At 41.9% G+C, this 23,905-nt stretch overlaps 1 long non-coding RNA gene across 2 annotated transcripts in view; it reads left to right on the top strand.

Annotated features, from left to right (window-relative positions):
* The first annotated feature begins 1,106 nt into the window (after positions 1-1,106).
* LOC128077788 (uncharacterized) overlaps positions 1,107-23,905 on the top strand; it is a 29,519-nt gene continuing 6,720 nt past the window's right edge. Inside the window, exons 1-6 of one of the 2 annotated variants that reach the window (XR_008205182.1) lie at positions 1,107-1,372; positions 1,903-2,001; positions 6,921-7,013; positions 7,368-7,501; positions 18,287-18,329; positions 21,154-22,386. This is a non-coding gene — a long non-coding RNA (uncharacterized LOC128077788). Of the gene's footprint in view, positions 1,373-1,902; positions 2,002-6,920; positions 7,014-7,367; positions 7,502-18,286; positions 18,330-21,153; positions 22,387-23,905 lie in introns of those variants that run through there. The other variant, XR_008205181.1, reaches the window with a different exon arrangement.

The following is a 23,905-nucleotide window of genomic DNA, read 5'->3' on the forward strand; positions in this document are numbered from 1 at the left end:
TTTTCTCATTGGAGCATGATGATATCTGATGGAGCATTATGGATGGGGAGAAGGAAAGAAGTGTTAGCAAAGCCTGAAAGCAACACTCTGCTGCTATGGTTAATGAGGCAAAAAGGAAATTCTGGCTGTGGCAGCAGTGAAGTCCGATGAGAGGAACTAGGCTTAAGTTTGGATGAGGGAGTGGAGCTTGAAGAAGGAACTTTACTAGGTCAAACATGTAAAACCTTTTCCTTTACAACCTTTTCCCACCTTCTTAACTAGGCATCTATGTGACTGTTATCCAATACTGATGAGCAGAGCTTTTAGTGCCAGCCATCTGAGGAGAAGATGTAAGCAAACACTGATCCTGGCCTTGGCCACATCAGGTAAAATAAAGGACTAAATACATCGTATTGGGTCTGCGTCTGTCACTACTGGGCTGCCAAGTCTTCCTGTTGGTGATTGCTGTGGCACTGTGGAGAGGGCCTTGCTGCCTTCCTGTTAACTTCCAGGGTATCCAAACTCATCAGGTCAACAGGACAGAATGACTCGTGCAGCCTCTGTCACAAGTTTAACAAAATCTGGAGTTCAGTGTGCTCAAGAAACCCAAACCCCCTGTCTTGCTCAGTGACTTTGTGGTTCCACAACAGTTGGGTGTCATGTGAAGGGAAAGGAACTTAGTGCAATGTGACAACTCGTGGATATTACCAACAGTAATGAAAGTCTTGAAATTCATATTCATTTGCTTGGTTTTAGGCTGGGAATCTCCAAATGTCTAAGGATTAGGCACACAATACGCAAGTCCTTTGTGGATTTGACTGAATGCTCTGCTGCTAGTGGAATTTGCCACTTCAGGTTACATTCCCCAGAACAGATAATGAAGAAAGATGCTCTCTTAGGACTCAGCAGGCTGGATCAGAAGTTATGGTGAGCTGGGCTTGGCAACTCTAGCTCAGAAGCAGGTGCTTAGATTGGGATCACACCTGTTTTGAGTTTACAGAATGGACTGAATCATGGAGCTGGGAAAGGTAGGGCCAGCCAGATAGCCCTAGGAAAAGAAGAGCAGAAGGCACATAGCCAGCAGTGAGTCATGAGGAGCATAGCAGCACTATCAGGTCTGTATAACTTGGCTTATGCTTTCCTGCATGTGGACTGCTTCAGGTAAAAATGTACACAACTGTTGTATGTATCTGTAGTGGAAATGCTAAGTCACAGCTAGAAGCGGTGATTGAGCACCTGGGCCAACCCAGGGGAGCTCAGGTGCATGCAGTGCAGCTGGGTGACTGCAAGGGCTGGAGCCAGGATCCACCCCTTCCCAGCCCTCATTTAAGGGTTGGCAGTGGAGGTGAGGGGATCTTGCTGGAGATCCTTGCGTACTTGAGGTTTTCTGAAGGTAAGCAGCTTCTTTCCTTTGTTTCTACATCTATGGCTGTTGCATTTGGGCAAGTCCTTACTTGCTGCAGCCTAGGGTTTTGCTACTCTGCTGTCATTGTTGTGCTTTCTGTTGTGTTACAATGTCAATGTAGTTACTCATTTTCTAAAGCGTCTCTTGGTTTCTGAGTGTTAACGCAGTCTCAGTTTGAACCTGTGTGAGCTCCTGTTTACAGCCAGAGAATTGTAAGTGCTAAGATTTCAGCGTGCTGAAGTCTTCTAGAAGGCCTGGTCCCTAAAGTCAGACTTGCTGGAAGTTTTCAGTGCTTACGTTGTCTCTGATAGGATGTTAGAGAGTGCTTAGTGCAGTCTGAGCTTGGCTGCATTAGGTCTGTCGGTGCTGACGTGGCAGTTTAACTGAAATAACAATAACTTAAGAAAAGTTGTCCTTGTTAAGCCACTGCCGTGTCTTAGTGTGCTCAAATTCTATAAATAGCTGTCAGTTTGCCCTAGGAATAGCCTGGTGTTCTATTAATGTTATCTCTTTACCAGTGCCTACTATCTACTCTGGAGTACTTATCTGCAGAAAGCTCAAACTCTACACCTATCTCAGCTTTCAAGTGTCTATGGAAGCATTGCCTTTGGTATAAGGTCAGTTATTATTATTTTTAATGGGCATTCTTTGGTTTCATTTTGACTTTTTTTTTTTTTCCTCCACTGGCTTGCACTGGTACAGAAAATAACAGCTGAATTACATTTGGTTTTCCCTGCTTCCTTTCTCTGCGAGATGAGGTTACAACGACCTCATTTACCTAAATCAATAATCTGCACCCAAATCTAATAAAGATCTAGCAGGGCCTGTAAAATAGCATGCAGCCCAGATGGGAAGGGAGGTCCTAATGGCCATTCCACTCATTAGCTATTTATCAACCATTAACGACGAGAATAGGAGTGGTGCAGGGAGAAAAGGACTCAACAGCAAGAAAGCAGAGAACCTTCCTGAATAAGAGAAGACAAAGACAATAATGCACTCATCTGCAGATTACAATGTGACTGACTAGAGAGGGAAGTGCCTAAGAAGGGGAATTCCCATGGACATTTACTTGTAGAATTCTGAGTTTTCCTAAAGGAAATCTGTATTCAAGCTGCTGTATGAAAGAACATACAGAAGAGCTGAAGCATGTTCATGTCCCCTCTGTCTGAGGCTTCATCACTTTATGGGTATGAAAGCACTAAACCAAAAGGTAATGCTTCCTCAGCCCAAATATTTATATATACATGTATATATATCTCCAATATAAGAGGAATTTATTTATCTGATCTTAGACTGGTTACTTGATCTGTAGCAAACTTAGATTAAAAAACCCTCACAATTTCCCAATTACTTGCATCAGTACAAAGACTTTCTTTTCACGTGAATGAGATGAATGTATGAGCTGGCCATATAATTATTTTTTTCCATTGAATTAGTGAAGCACCGAATCAGGCAGGCGGCTACACTGAGAAAACTAATCTTTCATCCTTGTCTTTTGAACAGAAACTGGCTCTGTGACAAAATGGGACTTTTTAATGCTGTCAACAACATTATTTTGTATTTGAAAATGAAAGCCACTCTTCTCTTTTATTTTTTTAATTTTTTTTACTTAAAATGACAGCAATGTTTTAGTGGTTATGCCTTTTTATACAAGTTTGGAGCTTTCACACTTTGGGGAAGAGTGTTAATATTTCACAGAGATAGGAAATGCTTTTTAAAGTTGGAGCAGTAGAGCAAAAGGAATCCAGCATCTCTTGAATTTGTGGTATGAACAAATGCAATAATGTCCCATGAAATAATATTTCAGATTCCAACAATGCAGAACAGTGATTCCAAAGAAAACAGGAAATAAAAGTAATTAGTTGAACATGAGGAAGAATCCCAAACATTACTAAAATGCCAGAAGTTTTATGAAATGGTAGCCAAGAACTTGTTTTTAAATCCTTTTCAAATAATGGTTGAATTTTGCTCTGCAGTGGAAATCAATTGCAGTAAGTTTGTATTTTCTTTAAGTGCTGACTTTGACTTCTTTGGTGAAATAGTTACAATCCAGTTTTCCTATTCCTAGAGTCTTTACTGTTCTGTGTTTCTTGCTCCATACATCTCACTGGGATGGCCAACAGGAGCTGAAGCTAGAAGCTGATTTACAAGGCAAATAAGGGGTGCTGAGTCCTTTCCTCTTTCAAAGCATATATTACACACACTGCTGTGTGTGGAGAGGAAGGTGTCAGCAGTGTTGGCCCTTGCTAAGAATGGAGGCAGCTGTGTAACATTTTTCAAGATGGTTTGGGGGATCTGCTGCATTCTCTGCTGGTTTGCTTGACTGAAAATCTGAGCCATGTTTTCTGTTTGAGGCTGTCTGGCTTTAGCTCTCAGCCACAGGTTCTTGTTAAGCCTTTCTCTGCTAGATTAAAGAGCCCTTTATGACTGGTATTTTCTCTCCATAGAGGTGCTTAATACCCTGTAATCAAGTCACCCTTGGTCTTCCCTTTGATAAGATTAACAAATCCTGCCCATCCAATTTCTCACTGGAAGCAGTTCCTCCTTACCAGCTTTTAAACCACTTCAGTGGCAGTTTCCTTCCCAGTCTCTGGTCTTTCAGCCTCTTCTGAGACCATGCAGTTCCCTCAGATGTGCATGGCCTCTTTCTAACAGTCCCACCAGTGCTGCAGAGAAACACGGCCTCTCAGCACATGCTGAGGTGCTACAAAGGGCACTATTTTTCTGCATAGTACCTCAAGGCATCACCTCCATTCCTCGTCCTTTGCTGTATAGCAGTAATAAGGCTTTTATTAAAGGACCTGACTTACAGATGAGTCATTTAACTGTAAGATTTCCTGCATTTTTTTCAGTGCAGCAAACTGTTCTGCTCAGCCATTAAGTTTCATTTTTGCTCTTCTGATTCCTTTTCCTGTTCTGCTTCATTATATCAGTCTCTCCCACTTGCCAGTGCTGTGTTTTGCTTTTCTAGGGAAGAGCAGGTGAAGATGGTCGTGCTCTTGGTGGAGGTGTGGAACATCTCCTAAGGGGAGACTTTAGGAAGGGAGGGATCCTTGTGAGCATGACTAGATGTGCCTCATAGCTGGTTGCTGGAGGAGAATTGGCAGCCACACCATGACAAGGGATTGCATGTATTAGTTAAAGGGTCTTGAGATTTTACAAGCAGTGGCTCTTCAAGTGGTGCTTGGTGAGGAAGTACCCTGTGGTACATTGTGCAGTGTTCTGCTCTCATTCATCCTTGTAAAACGTGTCTTTTCTAACTTAATGCAACTCATGCTGATGATATCTGCTCTGAGCCTAGAGGGGTTTGCTCTCCTTACAGAAGAGGTTTGGGACAAATGTGTCCACTTCATTTGGTAAATATGCTCCTGCTTGCATTGTAAGTTTTATTCAACTGTCTTCATCTGTGAGAGCTGGAAAGTTTATTTTTTTTTCTGGAGAACTGAATCAACAGGCTGTGCTTAAAGATTTAAGAAGGTCCTTCATTTGCCAGTCCGAAATCTGATTTGCTGAAGCCTCTCTAATGAGCAGGCAGCTGAATCACATTCTATATTTCTCTTCTGTATGCAGTAGGACAGATCACAGGCATAGTGTTGAAAGGCTTCCAACACTGCTGAGTTCATATATCAGTGAAAGATGTGTGTGGTTGTTCCCCCTCCCTCTTTCAGAGGAAGATGTTTTTTCATTATATAGCTCTAGACCTGTATTTTTCCATTCACTAGTTGTTACCTCTGTTCTCCTTTTGTTTCCAAAGTAGGAAGAAAAAAAAAAAAAAGAAAAAATACAGATGGCTCTGGTGTTGTTTACCCCAGGAAACATTTTGAGCATTCAGTAATAAAACTGGAGGAAATCCTTCACTTCCTTTATGCCTCCTAGCAAGTAACCACATCACTATGAAGTAAGGATGTTATTGGGTTCTGACCCAGTGTCACTGATGAGAACACAGTCATAAATACTTTCAAGATGCAGTCTTGAATTGAGCTGGTAGATGAGGAAAAGCCACTTCTGTTTTGGAGAGGAATTCTTTCCTTCTGCAACCACTTTCTAAATTGCACTGACATTATGCAATTAACATACAAAAGCTTTTGTATCCACAGGATTGTTTTTCATGTCAATAAACACATTCCTTTGCTTTTCAGTGCAATGTTTAATAATTCTCATTTCCCATAGTGGAAAAGAGTCCTAGTACTTTATTTGTGTTACACAAATTACAAGGAAGAAACAAAGCCATATCTGATCATAGTTATTAAATTAAGAATATTTGCATAAATATTTTTTCCTAATCTGGTTTGCTATTGGTAAACAGTGTGTTATCAAGGTTTAGCAAAGTGTTTGGTTTCTAGCTGCATTTTTGCTTTCACCCTGTCCTTTTTGAAGCTCATTTGACAGACAAGGCTTGCTTCTTCTAAGCTATCTATCAAGTGTATGTGTTGAGAGATGTTATTCAAGAACGTGGAGACCTGATCTTATAGATCAGGAGGTATTAGAAATATCTGAAAATCCATGCAACTTGTGTGCCTGGCAAAGGCAGCTGTGGTCTGTGCCTTGTGTTCCAAGCACTGTGAAATCTAGGAAAATGAAAGGGATGGGTCTGGTGGGTAAACAAATACCCTAAATGTAAACTCAAGCACTGGAGTGGAGCAGCCTGTGCCTTGTATGCAGTTAGAATTATCTTCTTGCTTTCCAACATGGAACTGCAGGGAGGAAAGTGCAGTCTTTTCCTGTGCATGCTCTGCTTTGAGCTAAATCAAGACTAAAGAATGGAAGAGGTGATGCTGCTGCTGTGGCTTTGAGTGGCCCTTAGTACACGAGCTCATTCAACTCTGTTTTTATCCCCCTTTGATCAGACAAAACTGGAATCCTTTTTTGCCATGGTAGTCTATCTGGTGGGAGGGTACAGGGCCAGACATTTAACTTGAAAATGAGTTTACTGCAATAATGTTTTTGTTTTATTGGCCAAGCATTTCCATGAGTGGTGAAAGGGGGTTATTGGGAAACTGGGATGAATGTGTGTTATGTCACTTTTGAATCATATCCTGTGTGTGTGGAACATGTGAGCCCCAATTAAGAGACCCACCAGGCAGAGGGGTATATCTGTCGTGTCTGCACTGTCATACGCATGGGAGCTGAGGGCTGTGGTGATGAAAGATTTCAGTGGGAAACTACAAAGCTATATTAAAGGAAATGCTTTCAACATAGCTAAATCAAGATGTGTGGCATTTCATTTCTGCCTGTGTTATATATCTCTAATCTCTTTTTGGCCAACTGATAGCCATTAGACAAAGCTATGTTGCTTTGCAATTTACTTATTGCAGGATTGCAACATAAGTGCTAACAGAACGATATTTTCCCTCATGTGTAACTTAATAATTTGTTGGACATGCATTCAGCCCCTGCCATGCCTGGAGCTTCCAGAGAGGTGTGCCGCTGCTTTTTAGGCACTTACAGCATTCAACCTTTTGTTGAACACAGCCAGGTGCAAAGCATTTGCACAATTGTTGCAATGTCTCTTTCTCTTCCACCCATACGTAATTAGGAAACAAAGCAGAAGATCACTATGGTATCAATAAACGTGCTGTCAGCAAGATGTGTAAGCTACCTGCAAGCTGAATTCCATTTACAGGTGCCAGTGAGTATGCTTTATGCCTTTTTCCCCAAAAATCAGTTTCTGTAATCGATTGCATGTGTTACAAAAGCTTGCTTCTATTTCTGGAATTTTTATGAAAGTTATGAAAGTGAGAGATATTAAACCAGGCTTGGTAGAATGGTTTTCAGGCAGGAGCAATAGGACTGGAAAAGACTTCTTGTGCTTATCTTTAGGAACTAGTGCTTGCACTGGGGAAGACTTCGCACCTTGTTACTCTTTCCTAAGAGTTTGGGTATATTTGTATGGATGTACCAAAATATTTCTCATTAAAATCGCTTAAACAACCTTTTCCAAGCTTTTGTGACTTTGCACTGAAGCTGCGATCTTTGTGCACAGAAGTTCTGGCGCACTCACTGTAGGATGCGTGTCCTTTTCCTCTGGGATGGTGCCGTGACAGTGCAAGGATCTAAGCCAGCACTCGGGTGGGAGCAGCAGGGAGCTGGGGAGGCATTGCCTCACAGTGTGTAATGGTAAGTTTCTCATCTCAATTTTTTTCACTTGGTGCCAGAAGTGATTCTCTCAGGTGCTGTCATTGCAGTAGTACGTATTTCATCTTTGTTGGTGAAGCAGAGGCACAAGCCTTGCGCTGACTTCTCTGGTGAGAGGAGAAAGGACAGTGACTGAAAATCAAATCCCTTTCATTCAGATACCTGGAATAGAGCTAAGGGTTTTTGAGATGATGTTTTTAGCATCACAAATTATGTTTAATGAGTAATGCTTGTGCTCTCGTTCTTTCTGTGCTAAACCTCCTCCTTAAGCTCTCAGTGCCTCTGGCCTTGGGCTCGTGCTGTGTTCAGCTCCAGATCTGTGTTTGTGGTAAGAAGTCACATGTTTCCCAGGTGACATCTTAGTCATTTCTGTGTTTAAGTAGATTATCACTTTCTTTCATTGAGTTTCTGTTTTCAGAGAAATAAAAGGAGGCTCTTAGAAGAACTGGCTGCTAAGATTTGTGTGTGCTTGTGTATTGAGTACTTATTTATTTTACTTCTAGCTATAAACAGTTTAATGCTTTTGAATTACTGTTCAGTCTCATTTGGTTTGGTTGTGACCTTGAGCCATACGTTTCCAGGACTCTTGCTAATGGACCTTTTAAATGACAACTATAAAATACATCAGGCCCTCTGATAAGGGGACTGCTGCTACACTGCATATTATTTTAATGTTATTCTACGAAATAACCATTATAAGACCGTTATTATTTTTTAACTCTGGTTTTATTTTGTCGCACCAACATTACAACAATCTACATTTAAAATATTTCCTCATTTGTGCAAAGCACATTTCTCTGCCAGGGGTAATGAAATGACCAAGCAGTGACCCTCATTTTTATGTTTCTCCTACTGTGAAGAGGAATTGAAGATGAAATGTAGAAGCTAATAGCTGTGCAGCCCTGGTGAATCTAGCAAATCTAAAGAGCCCAGCCATGGGATACATTTAAATATTAAAGCAGTTCTTATGTGCTCTAAACAATATTTGATGCAGCTCTCAGTATGCTTTAATCTGGCTAAATGGTTATTGTGTTATGTCCTCACTGTAGAACTGTCTGGCTCTTTTGTGGTCAGGATGCCTTTCCCCAGTGCAATTTAGATTCTACGTGGATAAACATAAAGGGCCAATCTCCAAAATGAATCTTGTACAGATTCATGCTGCATGGAGCCATTCACTTTTATTTAATACATTCTTCCTGATGTGTATCGTGTGACAGTTGCCTGTAGGGTAGGGAGGATGCTGGGTTGTTTTTTTTATTTCTTTTGAGGGTGGGAAAAAGAGGAACTTGGAACAGCTCAGTCCTGTAAGGACAGCAGTATCTGGCACTATGCTTGCTCCTTTACCTCTGCTTCACTGCAGCAGGAGTTGGGTGTGGGCACAGATGAGATGTCCTCTTGCCAGCCTCATTGCTGAGATCTAGAAAACACACTTTTTTGGCTGGGTTCTTCTGTTTCCTGTGTGATTCCTGATGTCCCTTCCACAGTACTGTATCTTTTGTGGGGGCTACTGAGGGCTCCCAAAGGTATGGATGCAAAGTTCTTTTGTAGCCTTTCTGTCAGAGTTCTATGTTGTCAATTAATGACTGAACTCAGATTGTGTCATCTCCTGGAGGGGCAGAAATCCCTTCTCACCTCCTTTCTTGCTTCCTGATTTGTGAGATGTGTATGGAAACCCTTTGCTGCTGCTCTCTCTGTCACAGATGTGATTGTAATAAGCTAGTGTGAGAAGGATGCATGTAGAATCTTATCACTCTCTATTTCTGTAGGAAAGCTGGCTAAATAAGGAAAATGCAATTCTCTCCCATCCCTTCCCCCCCCTTTCCAAATTATTCTGATGAAAATCCCACCACCACCTCTCCTCTCTGTCCTACCCCTGAAGGAAACTCCTGCATACCATACAGAGTGGCTGCGGCTGTGCCGAGGGGACAGAACACGTAGTAACCCCTGGGAATGGGGATTCTGAATTATCCTGAAGTCTGAGCTGAAATTACTTCAGTGATCTTCTTCTAATCCCAAGTGGGCAACGATCCATATTGTAAACCCTTCACATGTAATTTGACACAATTAGCAGATTTTGCTTCTGAGACCATCTTGTGATGGGAAGGGAGAGCTGAAACGTTTTCTGTGGTTGGGGGGTAGGTGAACCAGCCCTGGGGGGAAACTGATGTTGTCCAGCCCATCTGAGGCTGGCCCTATGCTGATTAAAGAAAGTATAGTTCATCTGCTGCCAAAGGGAACATTTCCTTGCTTATATTCCAAATGAAAATCAGAACATTGCATACCACCCCAGTATGGGTTTCTTTTGGACTGAATAACATTTGGTCTATCTTGTTTTCCTTTGAGCAATTTCCTGATCCTTACCATCGACCTTCCTATTAGTAAATCGAATGATCTTTGTCAGTATGACTCTTTTATGATCTTGCTAATGAACTTTCCATTTTATGCTTCTTGTCTGATTAGTAATGCCAGAGATTTAACCAAGCAGAGATAATTCATTAGTCTGAGCTGTAGCTCTGAGGGCATGGTGTCACACCCTCCCTTCCTTCTCCTCTTGCTCCATTAGTTGCTCTGTGCTCTGACATCTCCTCAATTTCATTTTTTTTCTGAGGGGAAAATGCAGAAGTCTTTTGCCTAATGCATGTATTGGTCATTCTTGACTCACTGACAGTGAAACTCACTGGATCATTTTGGAAATTCTTAGACGTTTTTTGTTCACTTAAAGAAGCTTCATGCAGACCAGCAGAAACAGAAAAAGCCATTCATGGATTCTGAGCTGCAGTTGAAAAAATATAATTGTAGCTTTTGGTAGCACCTGAGATTATTTATGATACAATTCCTTTCCTTTTTTTGGCATTCTCTTAATTTTCAAACCTTACATTTCAGAAATCTTTTGATCTGTTACTGAGTCAGTTGTTGAACTTGGTACATTACAGAGAAGAAAAAAGGCTTACTCATTGTCACTATGCATAACTCAGTGTACTGGTTTGATATGTGCTCTAGGTCCTCTCTCCCTAGAGCTTCCTGGGGCTGGGAAGTAGATGCTTGGTGCTGCTTTGCTGGGGTAGTGGACCACTGTCTGGCTGCACTATTCAGCATGTTGTACCAATTCCATGTTGGAAACTGGGTTCTGCTAAGTAGGCTGGTGAGTGGGCAGCAGCTGATCTGACTGAGGGTCAAAACTATGGAAAGATCTCCTTTCCAAGGTTTGATAGGATGAAACTGGCTACAAGAGGGTGAAGGGCTGAGAGAAACAAGGAGAGGCTCACTGAAAAAGCACTGTAGGAGGAGATATCCTGCATAGTGAGGGAAAGGCCTGTGACTGTGGCTGCTTGAAGATCGTGGGTCATATCACTCATGTACACTCATGCATCAGGTCACTTTTTTGTGATAAAGCAAAGGAAGACCTCTTTAGTGCCACTTGCAAGAAATGTGCCACCCACTGCAAAGTGGCTGGCTTAAGCTTCTGGAAGATGGGAGAAAAATGCCTGGTATCTTTGTCACCTGGGCTTCTCCATAGAAGCAGAAGTAGAGCTGGAGTTTGTACCAGCTGGACATGAAGGCTTTGGTGGGACCTTTCAGAGAGCAAGCATAGGTATGAGTGAGCATGGGAGTCTTGTGTATTATGATCTGCAGCAGCCAGATGAGGTTTTGCTATTAAAATACCTTTCTTTGGGCCTCTTTATTAGCTTTTGCACAACTTCATAATCACTGAAAGTTGGGTGGGGTTCATTAGATTCACTCACATAGTACCAAATTGTTTCAGTGGTGATTTTAAAATTATTTCCTAATAAACCATGGGTGTAAACCTGTATTCCTTGTGTTCTCATAATTGCCATTGTTAGTTTGTCAGTGACATAGTGCAGCAGCAGGGAGATGGGAGATGCTGTGCAGAATCCCGTTTGTTTATAGCTCCACAGAAGTCATACCTCTTGCAGGTAGTGACTGTCTCCTGCTCTGTGTTTTCCTTCCCATGCACTACAAGCAGATGCAACAGAAACATGCCAGACAAAAAATGTCAGAATATTTGTGATCATTTTCCGGCATCCCAACATGTGCCCTTCTCACATTCATTGCTGTTGCTACAGAGGGTAGGCAAGATCTAATTAAAGACAAGGAGGCCTAGATCTGCATATGTTGCATGTGTTTGGGGACCGTCTGGCTCGAAGGAGTAATAATTGGCTATAGGGCCTTTCACCTCTGTGGCATGGCTTTGAATACAGATCAGCACAGGCAGTGACTTCTAATGTCATTACCCTGTGACAGCTGTTTTCCATGTCAAATTAGCTGGTAGCCTTAGTGCTGTTTCTATAGGAAACCAATACCAATAATTACCACATCCAATGGTGCTTTTAGCACCCTTTAAAAATAGATATAATTTAATGAATTTAGTTTAATGGATATGCTTCAAGCGTACATATCGGTAACACTGAAATCAATAGAACTCCACTTAGCTTTTTAGTCAGTTTTGTGTATAAATACATGCTGGAGGCAAGTACAGTGGTACAGTAGTAACATCTAGCTGACAAATTCTAATAGCTCTCTGAAACCTCTTACCTCTTTTCAGGTGCTCACCTTTTTCATGTGCTCATAGCACGTTTGGGGTTAGACTGTGTGACTGCGACCTAAGCATGCAAAAATTGCAGTGAAGGAGAAGTATCAGCAGAAAAGGTCAGCATGGTTCAGGGGAAAGTCCTTGATAAATGACTCCTTTTTCTGTGGTGAGAGTTGTAAAAAGAGGTATTAGACCGACTCATAGAGCTGAATGAGACAGATAAGCTTTTGGGCACATGGAATCTTTTATTTTTCCTTTTTTTCCCCATTTCTTTTTTGTGCCAACCCCAGATTAAATCAGCAGCCCAGCTCAATATGAGCTTTTGCACTTTGCCAGCTGTAACTGCTATGTCTCAAGAGGTATGGTACGTGCCTTTCTGATTTATGCCATCTGAAGTAGTGGCTGTGGTCTGACACTTGCAGAGAAAATGTTGCTACTTGCTCTGTGGGGGCACCATAGGAAAAAAGGATGTTGACCTTAAATTCCTTAAGTTTATTTCTCTGTTGCCTTTCAGGGTTCTGTTCTCCATTGCAACATTAACAATAGCATTAGTACAGCTGTGAACTGTTGCCTCATTCTCTGGCCTGAGTGGGAAGCTAAAGACAAGGCTGGGCGTCTTAACTGGATGTGTTAATGCTGGGGGAAAAAAACAAACAGCCATCAAAGCTAAAACCTTCTGTGGAAATGTGCATTAAAAAAACAAAAAACAAAAAACAAAAAACTTTTGCTGCATGTTCCTCCAGGACTGGAGGGACAAACTTCTCCATCAGAAGAGACCATGCTTTTGCTTATCACTGGCAGGGCAGAAAGCCTTAACCTGTCTTACTGTTCTTCCTTGTTTGGTATGTTTGGTATCATGCATTTCTGCAAGGAATAGCAACTACAGAGGGCACTTGTTGAGGAAGGTGCTGCCTTACTTCACACTGAGGGGTGAAAAAATACCTGACATCTTGACATTTTTTCACTATGTGAAATTCTTTTTCTCACAGCAAGTCCTTTTTAAAGTGATGAAGGGAAATGTTCTCAGCATGTCCGCTCCTTGCTTATGATCTCTGATTCTGTAGATTTGCATGCCTGCCTTCTCAAATTTTGTGGTAACTACATAGTCATGCACTATTATGATAATTAAACTTGGGGCAAAAGATTAAAAACCCTATAATTCTGCAATCCCCCATAATACGTGAAGCCACTCCTACTAGGTAATGAAACCATTATTCACTAACAAGTTAAACATGCAAAAGTGTGAAGGTCTTTTATAAACAGAGTGCTATTTGCTAGGGAAGAGAGCCTTCAGGCTATTGCAGAAGACCATAATTTGCATGAAGTGAAGGATTATCCTGGGAAGGCACGTTAATAGAGATACTGCAATCTTTCATTACGATGATGGGAAGAGTGGTTTCTCAGACCTATCCTCTTGGAGGGGTTTCATAGAGTAGTTCTGGAATAGGCTGGGGGGGTATCTGTCACCAGTGATGTAGCTGAATTGCATGGACTTCCTTGGGGTGATGTTCTCCTGAGGTCTGCCCCAGACCTTACTTCTATAACTCTTTGTTATGCTCCTGTTCTTCACACTATGTGTGACTGTGACCCCTGTCTGCTGTGCATCTGAATCTTTTATCCCTTACGAAGCCTTGTTGCCAGAGACCCCAAAAACAAGGTATCTAGAAGATACAGTAGTTGAGAGATGGCTATAAAATTGATTTGGACTTCAGAATGTCTAATCTACAAGTGGAATACATGCAGAGTTCATGAATAGGAGAGCGGTAGTCATTTAGCAACCAGGACTGGAAAAAGTGTCTTGTGTAGGGGAAAACTTAGTGACAAGGATAGGAAGAAGAAACCTGGGGATGTACAGATACACAGCAACTCAGTAGGATGGTGGCCTTGTTCATTACTGCATCATGAAAGAAGCAGTCTGCCTACTTGAGATGTGTTTTATACCTTCATCAGGCTTCTTTCTGTGTGAAAAGCAATTCCCTTACAAATGGCCTTTCATCAACTATGGGGTCACAGCAGAAACAATCATCAATGTATTGCTGATGTGGCCAACGCATCTTATGAACTCTTTGACCTTAGCAGTCAGCAGGATTTCTTCATGCGAAGCTCTAATACAAAAAGTATTAGTGTTAATGAAAGAGCTCTTGACCTGTTTGGTGTTGGGGGTCAGTAGAAGTTTACAGACACCTTTGCCTAACATTCCTATCGTGTCTGGCAGCTTGAATCTCATCTTGATTTTTCACAGGCACTGATTTTAATAATACAATTCTCAAGTTCTGCTACAGCCTTTCAGTATAGCAGGAATCTAAGAAAGCTGGAAGCCACTCTAGCAGGAAACCATCACTCATTGGGCATTGCTCACTTTGCTCACATTCACTGATTTACAATATTATTTTCTCATAGCACTGCTGGGAGACAAGAACAGGTTTACTGCAACTGACTCCGAAGGAAATTTTTTGAGACCTCACCCTCATGCTTCTATATTCCTGGGTCAGGGATATCTCAATAAATGGGAATAGTTTCCCAACTTGTCTTGATCCAATACACTCTTCCTACACTTCCAGTACACTCCAGAGAACAGAATGATGCTTTTCAAACAGTCCTTAGCTGCTAAGGAGAGTATGACAAATAATAGAAGCAGGAGTTCTTGTGCAGAAGTCTCTTTCATGAATGTCTTTTTCTTTAAAAGCTTGAAATAATGTTTAAATATTGCAGTCATAAGTACTAACCTAATTTTATTACTTAAAAAAAAAATTTAGTTTGCTCTTGGACTGAAACAAAAATGAATGTTGAATACAGGTGAAGGGTACAGCAAATTCAGTTGTGTGGAGTAGTGGTGTGCATAAATACCTGCAGCTCTCCAGTTCTACTTCAGACCCCCCGAGGACATCCAGGTACCATCTCTACCCAGGATGGTTATATATAAACTGGAGTTTTGCACATATTTGGGACTCTGTTCTGGTCTTGCAGTGGCACACGTTTGATTTCTGCTGCTTGCCTGTTGCCAGCTGCATCACTGGTTGACAGCACTGTTAAGCAGCTGGGAATAGAAAGCTATCTCCAACTGTTTTGTCAGCCTCGCTGAAGTGGTGGGATGTGCATAGGTAGGAACAATGACTGTGGCAGTCTCCAGTGAATAGTATCTTTGTTTCTAGTCTGGAGTTCTCTTAGCTGTCTGGCGTCTGACAGAGCTGGTTACATTGCGGAGACAAAATAGATGGATGCTTGCCTGAGCTGTGGGGCTAAAAGTTCGCCTAAAAACTAATGGTGTTTCAGCTGCCTGACTTTTTGTAGCAGGTGTTTACTTTAGGAAGGTGATTGTGTCAGTTAGAATGCTTAAAATTCAAGCTAGCTGATAAGTGTTACTTTAGGAACAATTTACTTAAAGTGATCTCTTGGTTAATTTTTCTTGGCTGATTGAAATCTTCATTCATTATCATAGGGTAGCCAAACTCCAGTTCTGTTACAGATGGGGTGATGCAAAAAGCTGGTGGTTCATGCCCCTCTCCCTCACATTCCTGAGCGAGACTGATGGTAACCAGACAGCTGATTTCTGTATGAGTGTATGGGACTGATAGCTGCACTGTTACCTCAAAGTCTGTATCTGTCTTCCTCTTCCAAGAGCTGCATCTCTTCCAGGTCCCTTAGAGCAGGCCAGGAAGGTCCACTACTGAAGGTGGAAGTACTGAAGTGTCAGGGGCTTCAGCTCTTTAATCCTTGTTATCCAGAGCGTCATCAGATCTTCTCTGAGAGAGAGAGAATAGGCTGCCAGGAGAGAGGTGTGGAATATTTCATACCCCAGCTTGGGTAAACATCAGCTTCTGTGGGAGTAGCTTTATTTCTGGATTTGTTATGCTTGGTTTGTCTTGCTGGTTTTAAATATTTGTACAAGTGACTAGAGCTATGCAAACTGTGCCTGAAGGAAATGTGAAACAGAGGACAAGAATTAACTGGGGGTACCAACATTTATCAATGTCTTAACTAAAAATATTGTGATGGGAACTGAAGAAATGTGGGAGAAGCTTGAGGAAGAAATTACTTTCCTCTGACCTGGAGAGGCAAGTGTCCAGGGAATGTATTAATCTGACACAGAAGCTAGAGGTGAAAGTCTGTTTGAATAGGCCTATAATTTACAGTGTCTTTCAAAGCACTCATTTATCTATGTTTAGACCTACCAGTAGGTAGGAGTGCTTGTGAAGTTACTGGTCAGATATGTTGGCTTCTGTTGCTGTTCTTATTGTCAATATTTACCTTGAGTTTTTTTTTTTTTGAGGGGTAAAGATTTACAAAATCTGTGGTAGCATCTGAACAGTTGTGCAGATGTGGTTGATGCAATCTCTGTCTGATAATCCAGCTCTGAGTGGCATTACAAATGCTCACTGCCATTCATACAAAACAGCACAGTTTAAAAGCTCTCCTGCAGTGGACAAGTTGGGGCAATTTTGCAGGGATTAAAAATACCTAAGTTTGGGGTGTGCCACCCTAGCAAACATGTAGCTTCCTATCATGTACCAAATCACAGCATTGTACCTCCACATGAATACAAGCAGACGCCTTTTGAATTAATGGATTCCTTCCTGTCAGCTGCTGCAATGGAAGACGATGCTTACTGAGGAAAAATGTAATTCTGCCAAATAGAATACTCTGAAAAGCAGAGGCCTCTCAATATGCAGGAAACAGAAATGGTGGGGGATAGTAGCTCACTGTGAAAGTATCCCATGTCCTGTATTTGGGGTGTTGGACTAGATGACCTTTAAAGGTCTCTTTTATCTCAAACAACCATATGATCCTACCTGTCACTACTGTCACACCAGTGGCTCTTCTTTGACTTTTCTTTCAATTCTAAGAGGGAAGATATCAATCAACTGAGTGCTATTCTGGGGCACTGTAGAAGTGAAACTCTCTCTGCTTTGTTCCTGGTTCCTTAGGCCATCAGTTCTGCCATCTAAATCTCTATTTTGATATTACTCATAGTTTTGGTTGAGTGGTTGTCTTCAGAGTGTTCACTGATTACTTTAATTACAAGTGAACTGAAATCCCACTCAGCAATTGGAAGCATTTCCTATTGTTTCATGAATGCTTAAAGGAGTTGAAGTTAAAATATGCTGCCAAGTAAAGAGAAACTTAGCAGCCTTACAGCAGCATGTGGCTCTTTGAGCTCCAAGGGGAACCTCAGCTCACACCCCCAGCTCCCCAAAGTATTCATGTTGTAAACTCCTGCAGGCACTTCTTTGAACTGACAAAAGCAAATCCTACTGAAACTTGCAGTGTATGAGGGCAAGAGATTTTCCACCTCTGTTCTTACAAAGCAGAACATCTCCTGCAGCCTCCCCTGTCTCAATTGACGAGCTGGGCTTTATTCACTGGCATATGTGCAAATACTCCTCCAAGGAAAACATGCAGGTTTCACTTGGCAAAAAGAGCAATGTCTTTTGTCTTTCTCTTCCAAATGAATTTGTGAGCATGAGGAAAAGATGCCTTCAGGAAGTTTAAAAATAGTTCTCATAGCTGGAATTTTTTGTCCATATTCCTACATAACCTCATCTTCTCTTCCATGTTTTAAAAAAAATGCAACTGGAGACAAATAGCAGGAGCAGCAAGTGTTATCTGAGAACAATTTAACATGAAAGCATTGCTATCTAGCAGCATTGGAAAATGGTATCTTGGTATATCCTGGTTTTTAAAGCTGCTTGTTCTGGCAGACGTTTTGCTTGAGATGAGCACTGTAGTTATGATTAGAGTATAATTGGCATTATTCCACAGTTTTCCCTTTTGTATAGCACATCATGCTAATCACACTGTATTCCATTTTTCAATAAAAGGTCAACAGTTCACTGTTTATGCAGAATGTGCAATTTAAACTTCACGTCTGTCATTAGAGAGAATCTAGGTTTGCTGTATCAAATGAGGTTGTCATAGAAACTAGACCCGAGATCTCTGTTTACAGCCTTCGGAGAATAAACACTTTGCATTTATTTCACTGAAAAAATAGGTGAACAATTAAATAAGGTTTGAAAACAAAACCAATAATGGCCCAGAGAGGGATGTAATTCATCAAAAATCAATATGTGTTATGCACCTGGTAAACTCCGAGCATTCAAGCAGTTGACTGACAGCAATAGAGGAATATTTCCCAGGGGAAGTAAGGGAGTAACTGATAGTGTATCATAATGCCTGGAGCAGAATTAATTTAAATTTGCTAATAACTTTTGTTTCAGGAATTACGGCACTGAGGAATACTTAAATTTTGCTTGATGTCAGGTGAGGCTTTCTTTTTGTGCTGGCACTATGGGTGTTTTTCATAGCACTGAGAGAGATTTTAGGGTGTGGGGTGTAACATTCCATACCTTCCTGTCATAACGAAACTCTTCCTTGTGGATTATATCAAGGTTTATGGGCATTCTAAAAATATCTCTGGTATCTGCAGCTTCATTAGCGAGCCAAAGGTCTTCAGCTTCAAACTTAACACCAGGGCTTGAGCTCCTCTTTTTGTGATGTGCTGTTAACTTGTAGAGCTCACTTGTGTCATGCAGTGATATTCAGTAATGTTTCAGAAAGGGATTAGAGAAATATGTGGACAAAAGTGGCTTTTATTGTTATTGTACACTAAAATCACTGAGGCTATCAGTCTCTTCTCCTTGAGGCATAATCTTATTTCCAGCTGGTTGTTTGTGTAGGGACTTTGTCAATGACATTGCGTTGCTCTACTGATAAGATGAATCATGCAGATTGTGTGCTTTGTGAAGCATCTGAACACTGTCTGATGTCCATGTGTGCAGTCTCTTAAAAATATAGGTGAACAGTTTGCCTCCTCCTTGACTAAAAATGTGCCTCTCAAACAGGGGGCTGTGGCCAGCTTCTGAGAACAAGGTGGGGTAGGAAAATTAACATGGAAAGCTGGCAAACCCACAGCTAAGACAAACTGAAGGAAAAAAAAAAAATATTTTGCTTCTGTGTCAAAGCAAACACTTCTCTCTCTGCACAAACATCACCTGGGTTCTTCTAGGTGGGAGATATCCATGCTCCTCTTTTTGTGCTGTAGAACAAGGTTGTGAAATGTGTTACTTTCAGCTGCTTGCCACAATGAACTTGTCTGCATGTTTGCCAGTAGTGAATGTAATCTGTTAGTCCTCAAGGGCTGTTCCTGGTGTCTCATTCTCCTTGGAAAAGAAGAAACAGCTCTGCAAAGAGTCACCTGCACTGTTATGCTTCTGAATGTGGCCTTTCAGGGGTATAGATTACCCAGTGCTCGAGCCCTGAAATGGCAGTAGCAATGAATACAAACACCGGAATCATCAGTGTGTAAGGCTTCAACTGTGAGCAAAGCCCTCGCTTTTTTTTGGTGTGTGTGCACTTTCTGACCAATACAAAGGTGTTCATGTAGTTCTGTAAACACTGCTTCTCTACCTTTCCAGAACAAAAAAATGTTTTTATGCTTGATGTGTTTGCTCAGCAGCACATATTTCCCTTCTAATTATCTGCTCTATTTGTGGTTGTTGACCTCAACTGCAGCATAACAGAGAAGGTCTGTGAATCATAGAATCACAAGGTTGGACCTGCAAGATCATCTAGTCCAACCACCCAATCAAGGCCTGCCTTGTTGAACTGCCATTGGGACAATCCTTATGGCACAATATAACGGGATCCTGCCTTAAGATGGGCCTTGAAAAGCACTTTCTGTTATGTCTGTGCTGATGCTGAGATTCACAGCCTTGCACTTGGGTGACTGGCATTGCATCAGTTAAAAGAATGAGAAACTCATTACCCATAACAAGTTGTTTATTCTGGTCTTAAGCTTCCCTCAGAACTTCTGCTTGTAACTGTGCCACGTTAGCATAGGGGCCTCAAGCCTGTGGACGCCTTCAAACGGAGAAGCATAATTAGTGGCAGGGGCTCACAGCATCTTCACTTGGCTGAGCAGCCTGAAAGGCTTGGGAATACCCTGGGGACATCTGCCTGCTGGCTTGGAGCTAAGCTGTCAGTGAGCAGAGTGTGTGTAGTCCTGGAGCTGTAAATGGAGAAGATTTCCCTTTTTTTTTTTTTTTTTTTTGTGTGTCAGTTTTTAATATGTTCTGCTTGTAGCACTTTAATTTCAGCATGTCACAAAAGCTTAGGTTGATGGGCGTGTGGCCTACAATTCTATTGAGGTGGGAAACCTTTCTCCAAAAGGAATTGTTCTGTGGTTCCTGACTGCCCTTCACTCCAGCCTTGCCTTATCTTAGATTGCTCCCCTCATGCTGCAGTCTATCAGCTGAGCTAGCTGGGGAGCAGAACAGGTAGATCTGCAGAGAGTAGAGCATGGTGGAAGAGCCTTGCTACCATGCCTGGGCTCCTGCCTTTTCCATGAGTATGATGATAGGCAGCCTTGACAAATGTGGATGGCTGTGCTGGCATCTGATGGGGATTTAAGGAGGTAATATTGCTTACTGAAGTAGAAGGAAGTATTTCTTTGTGGTGTGATCTGCCTTCAGTGCTGATGGCATGCATCTTGAGGCTTAACAAATGCAGGTTTCAGGCCACATCTCGCTTATATTCTTGGAAGCCTTCACCCTACTACTCCCTGGTATTCATGATTTCCTGCCATGTATTTTCTCTTCTAGTTGTCAAGCTCCATGCATTCTGTTCTTCCCACTGTTATTAGAGGAATTCTTGCTGTTGTTGCACTGATCTCTCATGTTGCACCAGTTCTGTTCAGTGATGAAGCCGCTGTCTCTGTTTAGGAGGTATTTTTTTCTTCCACATCCATTTGCACTTGGCTTGTGCTGGACTGAATACAGTAAGTGAATTGTAGCCTGGGCTATACATTTTGTTTATATGGCAGTTAAAAGTCTGAGGTAGTTTTCAAAGTTATGAGTGCTTTTTTAAAGTCCAGAGCAAGCTTTTGTTTGCAGATTGAATGAAAGATGAAAATGTTATAGCTTCTTCATCTGTCCAGGTCTTTTGAGCAAGCCAGGGGATCTCTTAAGGGACTCTATGAATTATCCTCTTGGTAAAAACATTTTGTTCATGGGTGCAGCCTGAATCTCAACAGGTGTCCTTGTGCTAGCAGTGTCAGTTGTCACGTCCTGTCCTGCTGCTTCTTCAGGTCACTGGTGTGCATGGGAACAATGATGGAGCAATAGAACCAAAATCTTTTGAAGCCTCTGCTGGAAATTTTTGTTATGGATGGCCTCTGTCTCTGTTGGAAGATGTGAAAGAGCAGGACTGGGCTGGTTTGGCTGAGTGTGCTGCTTGGAGCGGATTGGCATTGCCTGAAGCACTGCATGTGAAGGCCAAGGCTGTGGCTGTTGCATCTGAGTGACAGAACTTACCCTCAGCATCCAAATCTTCCTGAAAGTCTGCAATGCCTATGACAACAGGATGATTAGCTATTCTGTGAGGGACCAAGGTTAATCCATAGAGCCCATATGCTCACACGTGGCAATGTGTTATTTGTCGTATTCACTGCACTCACTCCTCTGTGACCTGCTCTTCATCTCTATCTCCCCATGCACACTGGGGATGGATGGCTTTCTGTGAGTCTACATGGTAAACTACTCCTGCCCCACCTGCAATGGATGCTGTGGGGAAAATAAAAATAAACTCTGTACCTACTATTTGCTTCCCCTAGTTCTTAGGTATTTGATTCAGCTGCTCCAAAGCGTAATAAGATTATTTGGATCCTGTTTTACAATGTTTTTAACTTCACAGACTGCAAATGGCCCATCCTGAATACCTGAGCTGAAGCTCACTTTGATGGGATTGAAGATGGGAAGTGAAGCGGCAGCTGAAAGTTATGAGTTGAGTTTACAGTTCAGAGAAAAGCTGTCTCTGCAAATGTGGAAGGACTAGGATATGATGCTACAGTTACTGCTGCCTGCATCTGACCCAAAGCTTTTAATGAGTTTTAATTTCTGATTCTCTTTATTTCTTCATGTTTTGAATTTAAAGAAAAAGACAATACACATGGAGATGTTCAGTCTATCATAAGGACTCTTCTTCAAGAGAAGATGATTCGGAACAACCAGTGCTTGGCGAAACTGAACAGAGCTGGTATACAGAGCTCAGCAGTTAAACAGTTTGATCCCCAGCTTGGGCCGTGGATTTTTTTGCAGTTGGTGTTGGCATAAGGTGATGGGGGAGAAGAGGGCAGAGGCTGCTGCTAATGTTTTTAATTTCTCATTTACTATCAGGCAGCGCCATATAGAGAAGAATGGAGCATATAAAGGAAAGAGAGATGGATGGCACTTTTTCCCTTAAGCTTCATGTAGAAGTCAGGGAAAGTGAATTTTCTGCAGGTAGCTTAAGCCTTGCTGGGGAAGTGGCATTTATGATTGCTAATGGTGATGAGGCTGTTTTTCTTAATCAAATGTGTAGGCTCCTGGATTTTTTTTTTTTTTTTGTTATTCTTAATTTGATGAGTGGGATTGACTAATGCCACTAATGTTTTTTGTGGTGTCAGTGCTTTATTTTACAGTGCTCAGAAGTATGCTAGGCAGTTGTCACAACCAAATATTACTTATTTGGAGACTCTGTAGGATGCCTGGAAATCTGAATGCCTCTAAAGGAAACACTGCTGCTTTGACTAATTGTGCAATGACACTTTTCCTGCCAGCTGCATCTTACAATCTCTGACTGCCAGCAGACCTGTGGTGAATAGAGATGCTTTCTGTTGCTTGGCTGATTCTATTCTGACATCTCCATCCACAGGTTGCGTCACCCTTCTTCCAATGATCACTCAAAGGTAAAAGCTTTGCACATTAAAAGCCCAAGGCCTTTGGAAATGGGGAGAGAAGGGCGAAGAGTCTGCCAGAAAAGTGATGTCCTCCTTGAAGAACATCTCATGGTGTAACTTATGCATAGAGGATGCTTGAGATCTGGTGTGAGCCCTCGGCTCCTCTCTAGCATTTGGAAGACACAAAAGGTACAAGTCTGAAGGGAGGCATGGGACCAGCTTCTCAATAAAGCAGCCTTTGAGAGCTGCTTTGGAGCTTTGACATACTTAACATTGCTTAACATTGTGCCTGACCTGTGCGAGGGTTTGTGTAAGGGGGAAGTAACACCTCAAAGCTGTTCGAGTGCCTGGGCAATGAGACTTAAGATTGTGTTCATTCAAGTGTGGGACTCAGAGCTCCTCCATCTCCCAGTGCCCATGCTGGTTGGCTGCCTCCCCAGCCCTGGGAGCAGCTAATGTTGTTGGCATGGCTGCTTCAGCTCCCCTCTAACCTTAGCTCAGCATGCTGCAAGTTTATTTGCCAACTTCTCCGTTAATAGGGGTTAGTCCATCTTCTTATTCCTTGTGTTTAGGTCACGGTTTCATTGCTGTATGGCTGTGGTCTCAGGACTCCAGCTCTTAATTACGTTTTAGGGACTACTCTTCATCCAGAATGGATTTGCAGTGCAGTTAGAGTGAAGTCACTGAATCTCTAAGTTGAGGGTAGATCAAAAATACCCTCAATCTTTCTATATAAGCCTGGTATTCTCTCCCTTGATGGAAGATGTGTGCACACAAAAATACTTGTCTTGGTATGGTTCTGATATAGCGAGAGACTTGATTTCCAACAACTGGTCTTCCTTTAGACGTTTTACTTTCAACTGTCATTGAGATCATAAAAATATTCTACACGAAAGTGGACAGGTATTTTGAAACAGGTCACTGTGTGCTGGCAATCCAGTCTATGCTAAGCATTTGGGTCCTTTGAGCATCTACTTATGGATGTTTGTAAGAGCTTTTGAAAGAGGGTGGGAAAATGCTGTGATTGGTTTCATGCTTTCGCTATGCCTGTACAGTGTCTGTAGATTTGAAAGGAACTTTTAAAGCCTTCAGTGGGTGGTGGTGGTGGAGGAGTGCCTGGTGC

This window comes from Tympanuchus pallidicinctus, unplaced genomic scaffold (assembly GCF_026119805.1).
Source record: "Tympanuchus pallidicinctus isolate F22 unplaced genomic scaffold, pur_lepc_1.0 scaffold16, whole genome shotgun sequence".
Classification (NCBI taxonomy): Eukaryota; Metazoa; Chordata; class Aves; order Galliformes; family Phasianidae; genus Tympanuchus; species Tympanuchus pallidicinctus.